General features: G+C 41.3%; 1 long non-coding RNA gene across 1 annotated transcript in view; it reads left to right on the top strand.

Moving 5' to 3' along the window:
• Positions 1-19920, top strand: part of LOC116589245 — a 52920-nt gene that overhangs the window by 24952 nt on the left and 8048 nt on the right. The window contains exons 3-4 of the long non-coding RNA XR_004285266.1: positions 4946-5041; positions 8948-8990. This is a non-coding gene — a long non-coding RNA (uncharacterized LOC116589245). The remainder of the gene's footprint in view (positions 1-4945; positions 5042-8947; positions 8991-19920) is intronic.

The raw sequence follows: 19920 nt of genomic DNA, 5'->3' as shown, positions 1-19920 counted from the left end.
TTTTTTCTCAAGTTTTTTACTTACTTGCAAAAAAGATCGTGCCCAAGAGCACAAGCAGGGGGAGTGGGAGAGCAGGGAGCCTGACATGGGGCTCTATCCCAGGACCCTGGGATCATGACCTGAGCTGAAGGCAGATGCTTAACCGACTGAGTCACCCAGGCGCCCCATCTGCCAGGATGTTAGTGAGATTTCTTATGGTGAGTTTTGCTTAGGCCTGCCCTGGGGAGAGCTCCTCTCCTTGCCGCCCGGAGCCCCCTCATGCTACCTTTTTTTAACCATGAGCTTTTCAAACTCCTAAGTATATTTTCTATTTCACCACCTCTCCCTCTGTCCTAGATGCATGGCTACGGTAGTCAGCCTCCTCCTCCTGCCCCAGTCAGGACGGGCTCCTGTAGGTCGGGGGCAAGTCTTTCACCCTGCGACATCCCTTATCTGCCTCCAGACCCCACCTGGTCTAAGCTGCCTTTGCTTCAGGCTTTCTGCTTACAACTGCCCAGAAAGGGTGTACGGGAGCTAAACCAGAAATACTTCCTGCCTCCCATCACACAACAGTGTAGCTGAGCCCTGGAAGCTGGCTGGCGGATCTCTGTCCACTGACACCCAAGGGCATTGCTCTTTTGGCTTCTCATGTGCGGTGTTGCTCACCGAAGACCGATCTTTCTATGTGTGTATGTGTAGCTCTTGTCATCCAGCAGGCTTTCCTTAAAGGCAGGGACTACCTGCTTCCATGCTCAGAGCTGGCTCATGGCAGATCCCGTACATGGGAGAGCTGAGTGGGGCTGTGGAGAACATGTGCATGGTTGGAAGGTGGCCATGCTGAGGAGCTCCAGCTGCTCTGAATTGTCCAGAGAACTTGGAAGTCTGGGTTTTTATGTGAAATACCCAGATTGACAACTTAGCAGAAAATTAATTCAGTTTTTAAAAAGGGGACTATGCAACAGGCTAGGCTGTCCTTGGTCAGGTGTGAGGTCTGGAGGTGAGGAGATAGCTGTGAGCCTGGGGGGTCTCCATAGTACTGAAATGTGGAGCTCCTTGCTTCGGGGCCATCACAAGGATCCCACCTGCTCTTGCTCTCCCCCCAAAACTGATGCCATGTACTCAGAGAACTGTCTGAAGGTATGTGGTGAGAGCAGTGCAGAAGCCCAGGAAGGGGCCAGCTGTTTGATGTACACTGTACTGTGTGTCCTCATGGTCATCCTTGGGAGCCTGCCTCTACCCCCTGCACGTGTGGACACCCTCCCCTCGTGCTCTGGGGTCCTGCAGACTCTGTTTTTACTTGCCACTGCTCAGCCTGCTCTCCAGGTTCACGTCAGGTGGAGTCTCCTTCTTGTCCGTGACTCGCTTTGCTTCCTGTTCTGTGACAGTTCATACCCGTGTAAATGTGTTGTGAACATTCTAGTTGGGCCTGCCGTGTACAGAAGACACGTTTATGCATATGCATCCTTTCTAAAAAATATTTATTTATTCATTTGGGAGAGAGAGGAAGAGTGTGGGGTGGGCAGGAGCGGAGGGAGAAGGAAGGAGGCTCTCCGGCGCACTCTGCATTGAGCACAGAGCCCAGCGCAGGACTCAATCCCACAACCCCCAGCCGAAATCAAGAGTCCAACACCTCACTGAAGGAGCCATCCGGTCCATCTTTTTGACCTTGAGTGTTTTCTTCATTCCTATGACACTACCCCTTGTTTTTTTCACTTCCTGACTAACCTTCTGCATTCTTTTGGGGTCCCTCTCCAGGCATCACTAAAAGCTTGTTTCCCTCCAGGGCTTCGTGTTCAACTCACTCTTTCTCTTGAGTCTCTAACTGGGTGACCTCCTAGGCTGCTACCACTTCTCTGCTAATGACTCCCAAACCCGCGCATCGCACCCTACAACACAGTCATGCCGGCGATTCTTTACTGTCCGCTGCCCGCTAGATCTATCATCACCCAGATTCCAAATTCTTGGTACCTCCTTTTCAACCTGTTCAAAATACAGCATATCCTCTTCCTTCTCTAGAACTACTCTTCCTCTTTTCTGGACTGTTGGCAATACGGACCCCTGACCTTGAGCCATACTAGACACAGAGGAGTCACCCTCCAACCTTCTCTTCCCCTCCTCCCCACAGCTAATCAGTCACCCAGACCTTCCCATTTTCTACTCTATTTCTCGGTCCCATCCCCCAGTCTTCCCCAGAACAAAGGGTCAGAAAGGCCATCTGCCTTCCACCGTGAGGAGCTCGATCCAGACCCACGTCTTATGAGGGGCAGCGTCATCCTGACCAAACGGTGCTGTTTTCTCAGTCTGCTGTTTAAGTGCACGATGCATATGGTTGTACGGGAATGGTGCAGGCTGGAGAATAAATCCAAGTTGCCCATCTTCGAACCCTTCTGTGTCACTTAAGAACCTGTCATTTATGACAGTTGGCCTCGGCCGGCACTCAGGTGCTGTTTCCCTGGGGGGAAATGCTGGTGCCCAGCACTGGAAAAGCTCCTGGTAAACTTTAACACGAGTCCTAATGAACTGTCTGTCGAAGCCACGTCTGATCTGTCGAAGCCACATCTGATCTGTGAAAAGCAAGTCTGACTAGGCAAGTCATTTGTACATTCATACAGATGTTTCAGTCCCTTCTTCAAGTAGTTTTTAGTATAGGAGATGAAGGGAGATTATTAGAGGCAAGGTGTGTATTTGCCAAGAGAAGAATGAGGGGTGGTGTTTATGTGACAAAGTTATGGTCAATGAAGACAGTTCTTCCCCATGTCACCTTTTTGCCTGTGCCCAACCCTATGTGAATGTGGTGGACTGGTTGGTTAAGGGGAATGGCCCACTGAGTTTCTGCCTGCCTCCACTTCAAAACAATGTAAGTCTCTCATCACAAAATTGTGTACATCTTTAAGATTGTATTTGGGGAGCGCCTGGGTGGCACAGTTGGTTAAGCGTTGGCCTTTGGCTCAGGTCATGATCCTGCTCAGCAAAGAGTCTGTTTTCCCTCTGCCCCTCACCCTGCTCATACTCTCTCTCTCTCTCTGTGTCAAACAAATAAATAAAATCTTTAATTAAAAAAATCATAATTGCAATATTTGAGCTGAAATGTCAAAAAGGCTCATTTGCTATTTTTTATTTGCAAAAGAATCACCAAGAGGGAGAATCATTTCTTATCTTTAACACTGACCCTCTGAAAAATGCAGGAATTTAATTGTGAATAAGCAAAACTTACCCTCTGGTTCTGCCTTGAGCTTGCAAACATAGGCATGTCTTAAAATCTCTCTCCCCTTCCCACCCCCCTTCCCTTCCCTTCTTTCTTCTCTCTTTCTTTCTGACTTACTACCTTATGAATGTTTTTAAATTATTTTTAGAAAAGGTAAAGAATGTTGAAGCTCGTAAAATAAAAAGTAAATAATCTCCCCACCCTTCCCACAAAACCCTCTCCCTTTCCTGCCTCTCCCTCCACCCACTTTCCCTGGCAAACTCTTGATAACTCTGAATCAGCTCAGTGGATAGTGTCCCAGGCCTGTTTCTGAGTATATCAACATTCCTCTAAATAGAGTTGTTCTCCGGTGCCTCCTTAGCGCAGTAGGCCGTGCGTCAGTCTCAGAGAGTTGTTCTCAATAAAATGTCCCGTATAGTCAGAGGGAAAAGTTTGTGATTGCTGTTTGTTTGTTTTTTTAAATGTTCTCCTAGTACATACACTCTGTAACTTGTTTTGTTTTTTACTCATCACTCTATCTTTGGTATCCCTTGTGTTGAGAGACACAGATCAGCCTCAAAAAAAATTTTTTTAAGGTTTTATTTTTAGGTAGTTTCTATACCCAGCATGGGGCTTGAACTCACCACCCCACGATCAGGCATCACAGGCCCCAGTAACCCAGTCAGCCGGGTGCCCCAAACCTCAAACTTTGTAATGGTTGTAAAACATTTTAACTTTGGTTCATTTTCAACAGAACATATGCCTGACTTCTTATTCTGGAAAAACAGGATTGAAGCAACTTTTGGGGAGACTTGAGAGGTTATTTTTTCCTAAGAAAACAGTTTCCTCTTGGAAGCTCCTAGAATATTGATGTTAAAGACTGTTTAGTTCTGTTGTTTTGATAACACAGGCTGTATATGTAAGAGGATTCCTTAATGAATCTTGGGAAACAGTCACAGCCTCGTTTATTTTAGTTTCTCTTCAAATGAGATTTATGAGTTTATTGACTATTTTTCTGGTTTTAAAAATGATATATCTCTATTGGAAATTTGAGAAAAGTTATCTAAAACATTTTTTTTAAAGTTAAAAAAAAAAAAAAGTTAAAACCACGAATAAACCCACCACCCCAAGAGAGCCGTTGAGATTCTTAATCTTTCCCTTCAGTTTGCAAGCCCATACACATGCACTTTTTGTAAAAATAGAGTCATATTACATACTTTTGTACTTGCCTCTTTACCGAACCATCTTTGATTTACCTGTAAGCTATTTCTAACTTTTCATTATTCGAAACTGACTCTGATACAGCAAATTAACCTGTAGATGTGTCTTGCACACTCTCCATTGATTTCCTCAGGGTGCGTGTGGGGTAGGGAGCGGGGGCAGATGTGTCAGGCGCATGCGCAGTGCCTAGGCTTCCGGTGTGCTCTGCCTCGTCGCTCAGCAAGCCAGTGTCCTCCCCCAGATACACATAGGAGAGGACTCACCACCTGTACCCTTACTAGTACCAGGTTCTAATGCTTTTGTCTACAGAACATAAATCTTTATTTTCACATAGAATTCCTTAAAGCAAGGCGCATTGTGGTAAAATAAAAATAAGGCACAGTTGTCCTGTTGGAAGGGACTGCATTCAGCACACTGAAAATGCTAGTCTACAGAGAGAGCTGAAACAGTATGGAAACACCCTCCACAGGGGGCTTGAGTACCAGGTACCAGACAGAACCTGACCTAACAGTGGTCACGGAAGTTTCCAAAACGTGTTTCTCTGCTTTATCTCTTTAACAGGTTTTGCAATCATTTTCAAATCAAACTGCCTCTAACACCGCCCAGCTGGAGGTCCTTCCTGATGCACTGGGGGTAGAGCAGGCCTGAGCTTCCCAGGTAAGGCATCCAGGATGTCTGGGAGACACCCCTTGCCTAATCCCCATCATACACTCTCTGCCGTCTAAATTAATCAGGCGCCATGCCTGCCAGAAAATCTAACTTTCAGGGGAGTGAGAAGAGCTAACATTACAAGAACATTCAAGCTTAAAAATAAGTAAACAAAATGAATAGCGGGTGCGTCCCGTCCAAGACCATAGAATCTGGTTGAGGTGACCACACAGCCAGTTAATAGACAAGACAGAAATTATCCCAGGTAGTGTGAGCATTCAGAACTAAATCCTTAATACGTGCAAAGGAGCAACAAAAACCAAAGGGAGAAAAGCTAAAAACAGAGTATGATGGAAAACCTCTCCATTTGCAGTGGACTGCTCTCTTTTTCAGGCTGATGAAGATCAGCCTGTCTGGCTCAAATTCTATTTGACATTTCTTCCTACCACTTGGGATGTAATTTTACTAACTGAATTAAAAGTTATGTTTCCTCACATTTACTATTAGAACAATCACATAATATTACTACAAAGATAGTGAATATTACTACAAAGATAGTGTTTATTTATATGTTTACTTATCCCACAAACATCTATCCCATCACATTGTTTCCTAATAATCTGTTTTCTTTTCTGGTCAGTAGACTCTGAATTTCTTAAAAGTAAATACTTTTGCCTGTGCTTAGCACAGAGCCCAGAGAACACGTAATTTTATTCATGGTAGGCAGTAAGGAAGGAAGGAAGGAACAGTGAATTTCCGTCTCCCTCCTTTAGTATGACTTGCCTCTTCAGCTGGGCATCAGTGTCCTTACCAGTAAAATTAAGGTTCAAAGTAGAACATTTTTTTTAAGTTGTGAAGTCCTTTGTTTCATCTTCTAGTTCTTTCTTCTGTTCTCCAGTCTACCACAAAGCACTGGGCTAGATCTTCTCAGTGACGATTGTAAACTAGAAGGGATGCCAAAGGAGTTCACTTATAACTGGATTATAAGGTAGATTATATTTGTGTTACAAACACGTGGAGAGAGAGATTACATCTGACTTTTTGAAATGACCAAGAAGAACGTTCTGGAAAAGGTAGTCTTTGGGTGGGGAGGGGAGGTGGTATTCGGAGTGAGGCTCAGAGTTTGGGTCAAGTTCTTCATAAAGCTGAAATGGAGGAGTGATGGTGGAAAGAATATTCCACACGGAAGGAGTGGGTGAAGTTTTAAAAGGAAGAAAAATGCAAGGCAGATTAGAGCCAGAGCAAGTTCTCCCGGAGTGACAGAGAAGGGAGGCAGAGAAGAAGCATGAGTGGCACTGGGAGAGTAGAGGCAGTGGGGCTCAGTGGAGACGTTGAGCATGTCCAGTAGTTAGGAAAGCCAGGAGGCACGGAAGGGAAGGAGGAACAGATGGAGAAAGCATTCAAGGTCTTGGAGCTGGAGCAGTTCAGAGAGAAGTTCTGGAGTGCTTCTGTGTGAGCGGGTGAATGAACAGGAGCGGAGATGAAGGTAACAAAGTCAGGAGGTCAGCGTATGCATTTTGAAGTTGTTGCATCAGGGAAGCAATAATGCACGGAGGTCAGCACCTCAGACTTGGAGTCTGGCTTCTCCAGGTCAAACCTTGGCTGTCATCTACCCTGTGACCTTGGGCAAATTAGTGGACCTCCCTGTGTGTCCAGTTTCATCTGTGAAGTGGATCTAATAGGAACAGCTACCTCACGGGGCTGGGTCACATGCCAGGTACTTCTTCTGAGAGAGTAAGTAGCACCTGGTAAGTGAGGGATAAACACAGACTCTCTCTGTCTGATGAAATAAACAGGAGCATCCTGTGACCTACAGTGTCATTTGGTGAACCGGGCAAAAGTTGGGAGAAGAGTTGTAGTCCAGCTCACGTTCCAGTTTCAAATTCCCGCTGATTTTGAAGGCTCAAAGGCTATGTAATTCAAGCTGAAGAATAAGGTTAAAAATTTGTCCCAGGGCATCTGGGTGGCTCAGTTGGTTAAGTGTCTGACTCTTGATTTCAGCTCAGGTCATGATCTCAGGGTCATGAGATCTAGCCCCACGTGGGGCTCTGTGCTCAGTGTGGAGCCTATGGAAGACTCCCCCTCTTCTCCCCCTCCCCCAACTTGTGCACCCACACACACGCTCTCTAAAATAAGTAAATATTTAAAACAATGCAATAAAAAATGAAAAAGTATTAAGGTGAGATTTATACTTAATATCTTTAATTCACAGAGATGCCAAACAAACAAAATTTAGGAATTTACTGATGCCATATCTTAAACACAGGAAGTTTATACCAAAGGGTCCTACACCTTACTGACATCAAGAATGGATAATTACATATTGCACTTGTGAGATGTTCACCTATTTTATGTTTGTGGGTGACTACGTAGCCAGATCATTTCTGTTTTCCTTATTACATGCCCAATTCTCTGGAAAAGAACTGATGGCCACACAGAACAGATCGTCTATGGGAAACAAAGCCTAATGAAGGGAGATTGAATCCAAGTATTGAAGAAATAGAACAAGAGGAGACCGAATTCTCTAGGGGACGAAGAGGAAACCAGAAAGTGGTGGGGGAGCAAACATTTGGTTAGAAAAATAGAAGGAAGAAGAGAAATAGATAAATGAATGGTCAAAAGAAGAAAACGGGAAGGAGGAAAAACTTCAAACAGAATTGCCAAAGAAGAATCTATTTTGTTCCTTAATAGATTGATTGCCCAAATAGCATCCATTAATTTTCGGTAAGAGAGCTCAAGAGCTGTCTTCAGTTTTTCAGAAAGCTTTGTTGAAATCATACATTTGTCAAAATAAGGCTGTAGAGGCTTCCCTCAACAGTAAAATTTCATTGGGACTGGCATGATGTTGATTCAGGGACAAAATTGGCCATTTTGTGCAGCTTATGAATTCTAACAAATGGAGAAATCATTGACTAATAAAAAATCTGAATACTAACTAGTAATAAAATAAGCTTTGAAGACAAAAACCTTTCAAAATCAATAGAAAAATCAACAATAAAAACTAATATCTTGAAAAAATGGGGAAATCCTCTTCTGAACATGTAAATCCATTGTTTCAGTGGTTAAGAGAGGCAGCTAATTTATCTCTTTCTGCCACTGTCTGTAGTTTTTGATATTTGCAGGATTAAGGCACAGCCATGCAAATCTATCCCTAGAAAATGTGATTGTTCACAACGTTTCCATTTTACATGTTGCTGTTTCTAGTACACCATACACACACACCCTCTCATTGAGTGAACATCGAAATTGGTTTTCTGATTATATATACTACCTCTTGAATTCTGAAGCTACAAGAATCCAGGGGTGGAGTTAATCTCCTTAAACACCTAAATTCACACTTGGTAATGGAAATGTTGATCTATTTTTCTTTGAGATTAGCAGCAATGATGTTCCATTGCTCTGGTTCACCTCACACATTATACAGAAATGCTTGTAATTCAGGTATCCTATTTTGTGATTTACAATATATAGTAAATTATTCTAATTGATACTGAAAAATAAATGTAATATATATCAATAGAATGCATGTTAAAATGTATATGATGATCAAATAAAGATTATCTTAAAATGTGTATTTGTTTTCTTGCCACCAAGCCTATCTTTATTTTCATGCCCACTTTCCAGCGATGTCCTTCTAATACCTTCACTCCAGCAACTCTGATTTCACCAAGACCCTTGACCCTATATGTCCTCACTTTGCTTCTCACTCATCTAAACTGTGTTCACTTCACCCTCCTCTTTCTCGTTCTGCCCCGTATTACCTGCCCTCTTTCCCTCTCAAATCTCATTTCCATGACATAAGCCAAACACTGTGAAGTTATCCTTTGCACCTTGCCCTGATGTCCACTACATTTGCAAAGATTTCTTATATCTTCCTTACTAATTTGAATGCCTTTTACTTCTTTCTGTTGTCAGATTGCTGTGGCGAGGACCTCCAGTACTGTGCTGAAAAGAACTGGTGAGAGTGGACATCCTTGTCTTGTTCCTGATTTTAGGGAAAAAGCGCTCAGTTTTTCACCATTGAGTATGATGTTGGCTGTGGATTTTTTCATATATGGCATTTATTAGGTTGAGGTAAGTTCCCTTTAAACCTACTTTGCTGAGGGCTTTTATCATAACTAGATCTTGTGCTTCATCAAATGCTTTTTCTGCATCTATAAATGATCACATGGTTTTTATCCTTTCTCTTATTGATGTGGTGTATTACATTGACTGACTTGCATGCGATGTATCCTACTGACTAATTTGCTGATGTTGAGCTACACCTGCATCCCAAGAATAAATCCCACTTGGTCATGATGAATAATCTTTTTTAATGTATTATTGGATTTAGTTTGCTCATATTTTGTTGAGGATTTTCACATCTGTGTTCTTCAGAAATACTGGCCTATAGGTTTTTGTTTTGTTTTGTAGTTCTTTATCTGGTTTTGGTATCAGGGTAATTCTGGCCTCATGGAATGAATTTAGAAGCTTTCCTTTCTCTCTATTTTTTGAAATGAGGTGAAAATCCGTATCAACTCTTCTTTAAATGTTTGGTGGAATTCACCTCTGAGAGAGCAGCCTGGTCCTGGACTTCTGTTTGTTGGGAGTTTTTTGATTACTGACTCAATTTCACTGCTGATAATCAATACATTCAAATTTTCTATTATTTCCAATTCAGTTTTGGGAGGTTATATGTTTCTAGGAACTTATCCTTTTCTTCCAGGTGGTCCAATATTTTGGTATATGTTTTTTCATAATATTTTTTATAATCCTTTTTTTCTGTAGTTTTGGTGCCTACTCTTGCATTTCTGATTTTTATTCTATGTTATTTTGATGAGTCTGGATAGATGTTTATCAATTTGTTGATCTTTTCAAAAAACCAATTTTTGGTTTCATTGATCTGTTCTGCTGTTTTTGTTTTGGTTTGTTTCTATATCACGTATTTCTACTCTAATCTTTATTTCCTTCTTTCTATTGGTTTGGGGTTTTGTTTGTTCTTCTTTTGTTAGTTCCTTTAGGCATAAGGTTAGGTCGTTTAATTGAGATTTTTCTTGCTTCTTGAGGTAGGCCTGTATTGCTATAAACTTCTCTCTAGAGCCATTTTTGCTATATCCTGAACGTTTTAGACTGTTGTGTTTTCATTTTCATTTGTTTCCATGTATTTTTTAAATTTTCTCTTTGATTTATTAATGGACCCATTCATTGTTTAGTAGCATGTTACTTAACCTCCATGTATTTGTGTTCTTTCTAGATTTTTTCTTGTGTTCTTTCTAGATTTTTTCTTGTGGTTGATTTCCAGTTTCATAGCTTTGTGAGGTACATGGTATTATGACTTAAATCTTTTGTGTATATTGAGACTTGTTTTGTAGCTTAATATGTTATCTGTCCTGGAGAATGTTCCTTGTGCACTTGGAAAGAATATGTATTCTGCTGTTTTAGGATGGAATGCTTTGAATGTATCTATTAGATCCATCTGGTCCAATGTATCATTCAAAGCCACTGTTTCCTTGTTGGTATTTTGATTGGATGATCTATCCATTGATGTAAGTGGGGTGTTAACATCCCCTACTATTATTGTATTAGTATTGATTACTTCCTTTATAAAGCTTGTTATTCGCTACCTTATGTATTTGGATGCTTCCATGTTGGGTACATAAACATTTACAGTTGTTTTATCTTCTTGTTGGATTGTTCCCTTTATGATTATGTAGTGACCTTCTTTGTCTCTTGTCACAGCCTTTGTTTTAAAGTCTAGTTTGTCCCATAGAAGTATTACCACCCAGCTTTTTTTTTTTTTTTTCACTTCCATGTGTATGATAAATGCTTCTCCATCCTCTCTCTTTCCATCTGCAGGTGTCTCTCTAGGTCTGAAATGAGTCTCTTGTAGGCAGCCTACAGATAGACTCACATTTTTATCCATTCCAGTCTCCTGTGTCTTTTGATTGGAGCATTTAGTCCATTTACAAAGTAATTATTGATAGGTATGTACTTATTGCCATTTTGTTTCTTCTTTTATGGTTTTTTATGTAGTACTTTTCTTTCCTCACTCATGGGTGCTGGTTTTCTTTAGTGATATACTTGGATTTCCTTTTCTCTATTTTTTAAATATCTCTTACTGGTTTTTGATTTGTGCTTACCATTAGATTTATATATAACATCTTCTGCATATAGCAATCTGTGTTAAGTTTATGGTCACTTAAATTTGAACCCATTCTAAAAAAAAAAACTAAATTTTTACTCCTCTCCCATCCACATTTTTTATATATGTTGTTATACTTTACATCCTTTTATTTTGTGAATCCCTTGACTGATTTTTATAAATATGCTTAATTTTAGTGCTTTTGTGTTTCCTACTTTTCTTATTCCTATGTATGGTCTTATCTTCCACTCAAAGAGTCCCCTTTAACATTTCTTGTAAGCTGGCTTAGTGTTGATGAATTCCTTTAACTTCTTTAGGTCTCCTATTCTGAGTGAGAGCCTTGGTGGATAGAGTATTCTTGGTTGCAGATTTTTTGCTTTCAGCACTTTGACTATAGCATGGCACACTCTCTGGCCTGTGAAGCTTCTGCTGAAAAATCAGTGGATGACCTTGTGGGGTTTCCCTTGTATGTAACTGTTGTCTTTTCTCTTGTTGCTTTTTTTTTTTTTTTAAGATTTTATTTATTTATTTGTCAGAGAAAGAGAGAGAGAGAGCGAGAGAGTGAGAGAGCGAGCACAGGCAGACAGAGTGGCAGGCAGAGGCAGAGGGAGAAGCAGGCTCCCTGCCAAGCAAGGAGCCCGATGCGGGACTCGATCCCAGGTTGCTGGGATCGTGACCTGAGCCAAAGACAGCCGCTTAACCAACTGAGCCACCCAGGCATCCCTCTCTTGTTGCTTTTTAAAATTCTCTCTTTATCACTACTTTTTACCATTGTAATTACTATATGTCTTGGTGTGGACCTCCGTGGATTGATTTTGTTGGGGGCTCTCTGTGCCTCCTGGATCTGGATTTCTTTTTCCTTCCCCAGATTATGGAAGTTTTCAGGTATTGTTTCTTCAAATAAAATTTCTGCCTCCTGTTCTCTCTCTTCTCCTTCTGGCATCCCTATAATGTGAATGTCATCACCCTTGATGACAGTGTTGTTGAGTTCCCTTAATCTGTTTTCATATATTATTATTATTTTTCTCTCTCTGGTTCAGCCTGATTCTTTCCATTACTCCATTATCCTGTTAACAGATCCATTCTGCTTCCTTTAGTCTATATTTATTACATTTAGTTTTTTAATTTCAGTTACTGAGTTCTTCATCTCTAATTGGTTTTTTCCCATGTTTTCTATCCCTTTGTTGAGGGTCTCACTGAGATCCTCACTATTCTCTAGTTCAGTGAATGTCTATGGGACCATTACTTAAAATTCTCTTTTGAACCTATTTGTTCTTCTCTGTGTCATTTAGCAATCTTGCTGTGATTTTGTCTTGTTCTTTCATTTGGGATATATTCCTCTGTCTTCTCATTTCGTCTAACTCTCTGTATCTGTTTCTATGTGTTAGGAGAGTCAGCTGTGTTTCCTATTCTTGCAGGTAGCGGCCTTATGAGGAAGAGGTTCTGGAGTGCCCTGCAGTGCAAGGTCCCCTCTTCTCCAGAACCTGGAGGTCTCTTCTCCAGAACCAGGGGTGTCTTCTGTGTGTGTTGTATGTTATGGCTGAGCTGTATCTACCTTCAGTCTACCTGGGTGTAATGTCTCTCTTTGTCTGTTGTGGGCACTGTTTGGTCCCTGTGGTGTTAATGGGCCAGTCTGGAGCTGATGTGGGCTTGAATTGAGTCAGATCAGGTATTTGCCAGAGCTGCAGGAGCACCAAACTGCAGAGTATTCTCCCTGTGTTTTCCCCTGAGAAACTTTCATTGGTTGGCAGGGCCTGCAGTCAGACTAGATGTCTGCCCCAGCTCACTGCTGGGGCCAAGTGGGACTGGTATATGTGGTTATCTTCCCCTCTCCTAAGGGCTGAGGTCAGTTTGGTGTAGTGCTGGGCCCTATCTGGGGTGCTGGCACATGACCAGGCTTGTGGTTCTACTTTAGATGGACTGCTGCTGCAGATGGCCCACAGCAGGGGTGATGTCACCAAGGTCTGGACCAGTCTGCTGTAGGAACGGCTTTGCAGCTAATGGGAAAGCTGCTGAGGCCAAGATGGATGGGGTGTGACTGCAGAAGACTGGGGGCTGGGAGGACCCACTGTTAGCAAGCTGGGTGGAGAGTGTTCACACTGCATTGGTTTCCATATGTGTCCATGTGTCTAGGCTGCAGGTCAAGGGAGGGAAACAGCACCTGTTTTGTTCTTGGAGAGTTCTCCCAACCCCTGCCCTTCCAGCACCCACTCTGAGGTTAGCAAACAAATCTCCCTCCTGTGTGCCCCAGACATTTTTCAAATTGCTGTTTCTATGCAGTATCTTCACACTTACCTTTTTGAAAGCCGGCAGTCAGCTTCCTATCCCCCTCTGGATCTCCAGGGATAAGCCCACTGATTTTAAATTTTTAAATTTTTAAAAAGATTTATTTACTTTAAGGAGAGAGAACACACAAGCAGGAGGGGCAGAGGGGGAAGGAGAGAATATTTCAAGCAGACTCCATGCTGAGTATAGAGTCGGACATGGAGCTTGAGCTCACAACCCTGACATCATGACCTGAGCTGAAACCAAGAGTCCGATACTTAACCTACTGGGCCACCCAAGTGAGCCCACTGATTTTTAAAGTTCCAGATATTAAGCCCTGCTGATTACAAGAACTCACAAAGCTAATCCCCTCTGATTTTCAAAGCAAAATGTTGTAGGGATTTGTCTTCCCAGTGTAGGTCCACTGTGCTTTGAGTGCCTGGTGTGAGTTCTGCTCCTCTCCTCTCTCCATGCCTACATCATCCCTCCAGTCCACAGTCAGATACCTGGGGTCAGTCTGGCTCCTGATCGAGTCTCCACTCTTCCTACCCTTTTCCATATGACCTCTCTCTACATTTCTATGGCCTCTTAAGTCTCCATAATGTTAAAGGTTTTAATTAACCGGGAAGATATAAAAATCTAAATTTATATGTATATAATAAATAGCATAACATCAAAATATATAAAGCAAAGAATGACATGACAAAGAAATTGAAATCATAGTGAGATATCTGCACACACCTCTCTCAATAAATGATAAACCAGTCAGACTCACAAACTTGGTAAATGTGTGGAAGAGTTGAACAGTACAATTGAATAGAGAAACCTAATAAACATAGAAGATTGCCCCCAGCACCTACAGATTACCCATTCTTTTTAAGAGAGGTCTTTTAAGCAAAATGATGATGTGTTAAGCTATAAGGCAAGTCTTGGCAAATTTCAAAGATTTAAATCATACATAGTGTGTTCTTAGACCATAGCACAATTAAGATAAAAACCAACAAGATAATCATGAAATTGCTATGTTTTTGAAATTCAAAAATAGCTTCTAAAGGAGTGCTTTACTTTGCTCAAGGAAAAATGAGAGTTTTAGAAAACTTGTTTTAGGTGCGGGGCAGCTCACCTGCAGCCCCATGGTGTGTCACAGCATTGTGGTACAGAAACTGGCCGGCTGGGACTCACCAAGGGCAAGTTGAGAAAGTGCAACTCGTTCTGTCCCTTTGATAGACTTTCCTGTTTCTGTGCCAGTGTCTTGTTATTCACATATTTTAGTTTTGTAGTGTGTTCTGACAGCAGGTGGGGTGAATTCTCTTTTATTGCTCTCTTTCCTCCAAATTATCAAGGCCATTCTTGCACATCTTCTTTCAGAACCATAAGATCAGGTTGTCATGCTCTAGCCTGTTTTTTGAAAAAAATTGTTCCAGAAACATTATCATTAGCCAACTTCATTCACATCTGTTGGGGTTGGGAAGATTCTAACAAGGGAAATGGTGAGGCCTGGCCTAATGGAGGTGGGGTGCAGAGAGAGGGCACAGGGAGATGCTGTAGAGTTGTTCTGATGGGAAGACTTCACAGGTCAAATGGTCAAGGAGTTTGGGAGGATTGTGAAGTAACTGGCATTATTCTCTTTGATGACCCACTGCCCACAGCTGGAAGCCCCACCTGACTGCTGTGCACACAGTCAGCTGAGCAGCAGCTTACCCAACAAAGAGAAAACAAGACTTACGATTCCTGAGCTGTGGTTCTTCCTCTCTCTTTTTACGTTTTATTTTTTGAGTCTAAATCACGGTTTTGGTTTGTTAGAGGACATGAAATCAATCTTTTGATTTTCCTTGTATACAAGCAAACGAGTAGCCAATAATTATACCCTTTTGAGTTATTACTTGACAGACCATTATAGCTTTAAAAAACTGCTATATTTTTAGCTGGAGCTAGTAATTGTTTTCATTAAAATTATTTTAGTTATGTAAATAACCATTGAAAAATATCTTCCTTTATGTAATATATAACAAGAAGTGAATAAGATTTAAATAAAGAAAAGCAGTAACATTTTCCCAAGGAATATAAAAAGAGACCAGAATAAATGGGAAAACATATTACAGTCTGTGGCTAAAATTAGCCACTCAGATGTTGGTGAGGATATAGAGAAAGGGAAACCCTCTTACGCTGTTGGTGGGAGTGCAAGCTGGTGCAGCCACTCTGGAAGACAGCATGGAGGTTCCTCAACAATTTGAAAATAGAGCTACCCTATGACCTAGCAATTGCACTACTAGGGATTTACCCTAAAAGATACAAATGTAGTGGTCTACAAATTACACTACAAATGTAGTGTAATTCTAAGGGGCACTTGCACACCAGTGTTTATAGCAGCAGTGTCCACAATAGCCAAACTATGGAAAGAGCCCAGATGTCCATCGACAGATGAATGGATAAAGAAGATGTATTGTGTATATACAACAGAATATATATCTCAACCATCAAAAAAAGTGAAATCCTAACCATTTGAATGATGTGGATGGAAGTAGAGGGTATTATGCTAAGTGAAATAAGTCAGTCAGAGAAAGGCAGTTATCATATGATCTCACTTATAGGGGGAACTTAAGAAAAAAAGAGAGGATCATAGGGGAAGGGAGGGAAAAATATAATAAGATGAGCTCAGAGAAGTGAAAAATCATAAGAGACTCTTAACTATAGGAAACAAACTGAGGGTTGCTGGAGGGGGGATGGGCGGGGAAGAGGGTAACTGGCTGATGGGCATTAAGGAGGGCACGTGATGTAATGAGTACTGGGTGTTGTATGCAACTGATGCATCCCTGACCTCTCCTTCCAAAACCAATAATACACTATATGTTAATTAATTGAATTTAAATAAGATAAATTTTTTTAAAAAATTATGTTCTACAACATTCTATGTTGTACCAATCTCTAAATCCAGTGAAATCTCAAAATCTAAAAATTCAGTGAGGGCCCCAACAAATCAATAATAAAAATGTAAACAATGTAATAGAAAAATTTACAAAAGATATGAATAGGAAATTCTCTAACGAAATACAAAAATGGCTAATAAAAAATGAAAAGAAGCTTAGATTCATTAATAGGGAGTAACAAGATACATATACAAAGGGTCATTTGCAGAATTATTATCATTTTAAGAATTTGAAGAAATGAGTATCAATTGTGAAATAGTTAAATGTATTACAGTTGATCACATTAAATTTTTTTTTTTTAAGATTTTGTTTATTTATTTGACAGAGATCACAAGTAGGCAGAGAGGCAGGCAGAGAGAGCGGAAAAGCAGGCTTCCTGCCGAGCAGAAAACCCAACCTGGGGCTCGATCCCAGGGCCCTGAGATCATAACCTGAGTTGAAGGCAGAGGGTTTAATCCACTCAGCCATCCAGGCGCCCCAAAATGGTGGTTTTAAAAAAATGAGACAGATCTGTATTTATTGATCCAGAAAGACCTGTAATGCATATTTTTAGGGGAATCAAGTTGCAAGAACTACAGTATTATCACTTTTATGTTAAAATAACACAGCATGTAATCGTGTGTGTGTGTGTAATTCTAAGGAAGAAGATCTGGAGAGTTTACATTGTTGAGCTTACATAGGGAGCAGACAAGGTAGGGGCAGGCAGATTATGGGATCCTCCACTTAATATGCTTCTGTATAACTTACATGTGTTACTACAAGAATGCACTTCTGTATTTGTTATATAATTAGGAAAACAGAAATATTGGTATGCATAACACAGACTAACTTGGCTTTAATATTTTTTAATATTCTTTTCCAGTTTTATTTAATATTTCTTTTTATCTGCTAGTTTGTATCTTCATGGATATGCATTTCTCATATCGCTACATGTTAAAATAATTCTTGTGCCTCTGTAATATTCCATATTCTGAATGAACCATAACCTCAAGTCTTCTGTTGTTGAACATTAACCAATCTTATGAAGAATACCATCCACCTTACTTTCCCCATGGTTTTGAATTCTTTCCTTGGGATGGAATTCTTGAAGTTGGACTGCTGAATGGAAGGTTATGAACCACTGTGCGCTGGATAGCATCTTCTCAGTCTTCCAGTGAAAGCACAAGGGCCTGTCACATATGGACAGTTTTCCATGCTCTATTTGCATATGGGGACTCCCACTGATTCTTAGTGTTAATTCACTTCCCACTCTCTTGCATGCAAATTGTAGTCATTAACTATTTTTCTTCTAAAAGAAGAAATACTTTAATTTAAATAAATTTAATTACTTTAATTTATTTACAAAGAAATAATTTAAATAAATAATTTAAATTCAAAGAAATACTTTAATTTAAAAATTTAATACTTTTAGGTTGATCATATTTTCTAAAACAACAACAACAACAAAAACCTTAAAAATATGCAGTACCTTTATGTATTAACCTAATGGAAGAAAGAAAACAGAACTCTGCTTCCTGTTACGCTTACGTATTATTTTAGCAGTTGAAAATCAGAGCGAAGTTGCCCAATAAAATAGGTAACCTCGATTGTTAGAACATGTATTTTCCTCTGCGGACTCTATAAACCTATTTTAATTTGAATGCAGAAAACGTGTCCTGAGTAGTCTTAATTTTCCGGAGTTGGTGCCCATCCCTCTGTGGTCCCCAGAACAAGCAGGCCTCGTAGGTGCGTCCAGAAACCACAGTGAGCGATGCTGTCAATAGGTGGCGCAAGAGGACCAGCTCACAGCCCTGGGCCGGCTCCAGGGGACCCCCTTTCTGAGCTCTGGAGGTTGCTAAATCCTTTACAAGAGAGCCTCGTGAAGTGCATGCAGTCTTCCCTGCTTTCAAATCAAGAAGAAAGATTAAAAAACATTTCAGTGGGAGAAAAAGTAAAATTAAAAACGCTATTTCCTATCTCACCCAGGCATCCTTCACCCACAATTTGGTTTCCATCCATAGGAACTGAGCCCAGTTCCCTGGCTTTCCCCAGGTAGTGCATTTCCTCCAGCCTGGAATATTTACTCAAATAATTCCTCAGGGGCCTCGGGGGTGCTGTCAGCTCTGACTTTCACCACAGGACGTGCACTATCCCGGCTGACAGTGGGGGACACTGCTCTCTTTGGCTCCGAGGTCTCCCACTATCAGGGCAGGCATGGGCACTCTGAGTGTGGTCCCTCTCAGACAAATTCTCCTCCAGGTAAGTATTCAGGTAAAGGTTGACTCAGACCCACAGGTCTAGGAACAAATGCTTATTTTCTGAGAAAGTTGTCTCAAATTTTAAGAAGGAAAAGAGATTTTCCTAACTTGCCAAATAGTGGAGTTCAAACTTGGCTTTATTGGTCAGAACAATGTTACCTCCTGTCTTGGACATCATGACCTGGCACCCCCGTCCTACCCTTCTTTGCATGTTGGCCTCTCTGAGCCAACGTGGATGAGGGGAGAGCTACCTGACTGCGACCTTTCCCTTTTAATGAACCCTCCCTTCAGCACGTAGAAACCAGGATCCCTTAACTCTGAAATGTCATCTTGTAAGGATTAGGTGTTTAGGTTTCTCTTCAGCCTCGCTTTATGGGAGGTTGAGAAGTTGGTAGCCTTACTCTCCTGTTTACGTGAAAAACCAAGATGGGAGGATTGTGTTGCTCAGCAGTAACTGCAAATATCACACGATTGAAGGTATAGTCTGGGTGAGAGCAGCCCATGTGTTAATAACAGTCCGATCCTCACAGAATGATGGCCCCACCCAATAACTGAATAAAGAGGGGAGTTCTTCCTTTTTGAGGCACTGATCTACCCAATATGGACCCGTGAAGACTTTGTCTCCATTAAAACAACATTTATAGGGCTGATCATTTCAGTGGCTGTAACTGACTCAAGTAAATGGGACCTTGTCAGCAGCAAAAACTTTGATTTCTCCCTTTTGCATGACATAACCATAGGACCAGGGTGAATTTTCCTCCACAAAATAGGTCAGGGAAATTCTTATAAGGCCGGGCAATGAAGCGATGTTTCCAGGGGCCTCAGGCCAATATTTCTCCAGAAAAAATGGAACCATCAGCAGCCTCACAGGCCAGGAACAAACATTGCCCTCTGGGTAGACAGACGTTATCAAGGATGCAGTTCAACCAGACATTTGATACACAGCGACCAGAGAGAGCATTTCTGACTACTGTGGCCGTGAGTCCCAGCTGCCTGACCTCTGCAGCTGCTCAGGGGCAGCTCTGTGGAACTGGAAGTGAATTCTGGAAAGGGCACGTGGCTGAGAATCTTGATTCCTGTCGTCATGTCATCACTGAATAGTTTCTACCAAGTGTTGACAAAGCCCGGCAGGTTATTCTTCAATAACGTCACCCAAGGAACATGGTTCTTGTGTTCCTGCTCCCAAAGAGAACCATTTGGAACTTAAGCCCTTTCGGAAACTGACTCTTCCCATCAAGAGAAGAAAATTCATTCTCCTCTCCCATCAGTGATGCAGGGCAGAAGAGACAACTTAAAGATTTAGGAGAAAGGGCAGTGCTACAAAACCGGGCAAATAAA

This window comes from Mustela erminea, chromosome 4 (genome assembly GCF_009829155.1).
Source record: "Mustela erminea isolate mMusErm1 chromosome 4, mMusErm1.Pri, whole genome shotgun sequence".
Taxonomy (NCBI): Eukaryota; Metazoa; Chordata; class Mammalia; order Carnivora; family Mustelidae; genus Mustela; species Mustela erminea.
This window is presented reverse-complemented; position numbering and strand designations above follow the sequence as displayed.